This window comes from Elephantulus edwardii, unplaced genomic scaffold, assembly GCF_000299155.1.
Source record: "Elephantulus edwardii isolate Elephantulus edwardi_28Jun2011 unplaced genomic scaffold, EleEdw1.0 scaffold00073, whole genome shotgun sequence".
NCBI classification, from domain to species: Eukaryota; Metazoa; Chordata; class Mammalia; order Macroscelidea; family Macroscelididae; genus Elephantulus; species Elephantulus edwardii.
This window is the reverse complement of record NW_006399823.1, coordinates 1,688,586-1,689,825: the sequence shown is the minus strand read 5'-3', so window position 1 is coordinate 1,689,825 and position 1,240 is coordinate 1,688,586. Positions and strand designations below refer to the sequence as shown.

Here is a 1,240-nt window from a genome sequence, read left to right as displayed (position 1 = left end):
ATGAAGCTTCCATGGCTTCTGTGATTTCAAACACATCAGCTGATGGTAGTTCCTTATGTTGGGATTACAAATTATCATAGTCATCATCATCATCACCATCATCATCGTCATTGTCTTCACGTTTTCTTTTCAATGCATTGAATGGTTCACCGGCAGTATTTTGTGATGATACCATATTAGTTGTAATAAGAATATTTTTGGACCCAATTAATGATGGATTAATCAGAACATTCTGAACTGCCAACGTTGCTGGAATCGATGCTTTTACAGCCGGAGTCTGTGAAGTAGGCATCTTGACTGTAAATTGTTGCCCTGTGAGGGACATTGGAGTCCCTACTTTATTTGAAACAGACATGGTTTGTGGGGTTGGTGTACCTAGTGTAGGAGTACTAGGTCTGTTAGTAATGGAACCACACTTAGCCTTGGAACTGTTATTCTTCCTGCAGCACCAGATGTCTTTTTCTGTATGGACTTAAGTCTATAATTTGGAGCAGTTAAGCAGTACCTATCAGGGGGCAATCTAGGACCAGAATATGGCTTGATCAAAGGCAAAGGAGTTTGATTTCTTTGCTGTGCAATATCTAATAAAAAATCTCTTGGAGGAGGAGAGGTGAAAGACTGGTCAGCACAACACTGGATTGCCAGTCGCACATCATCTGCATCAACAGTTGCTTTCTTAGCATGGCTTGAATAAATTTTTGCATTGTCTAGAATTGTAGTTACATATCGGAAGGCAAACTCCAACATCTGATTTATAACTCTTGGCTCATATTCTGTAATGCCCATATCCTTCAAGATTTGTGCCATCATCTGTGCATCTTTCGGCATGCTCTTGGGAGAAGTCATCTTTCCAGACTCCATGATAACCGGTGATCAGACTTCTTTAGCTAAATCACCCACATTAATGTATTTCAGTCCTGATCTTGAGGCAAGCTCTTTGCCTAGTGTGGTTTTCCCAATCCCTGGTGTGCCAGTGAGCAAGTTGTTCGGCTGCAACATGGTCCCCGCCGCGATGGCTCCTTGTTCTGACTTTTGAGTGATGATCTAAAATGAAATGAACAAAAGAAAAGTCCTAATACTTGTACAATCCTTAGATCTGATACTGCTATGTAAGAAAATGTGAAATTTAAACACTCAGCCAGTAATGGAGATTAACAAACCTTTTATTATACACCTGTTGAGAACATCAACTATTGCCCAAACTGTTCTGACTCCGAGGGGAAGCAAATAGTGGGTTTAT

The 1,240-nt window shown here is 40.5% G+C and overlaps 1 pseudogene; it reads right to left on the bottom strand.

Moving 5' to 3' along the window:
- Window positions 1-64: 64 nt before the first annotated feature.
- LOC102850029 lies at window positions 65-861 on the bottom strand (annotated as a pseudogene).
- Between the last annotated feature and the right edge of the window lie 379 nt (window positions 862-1,240).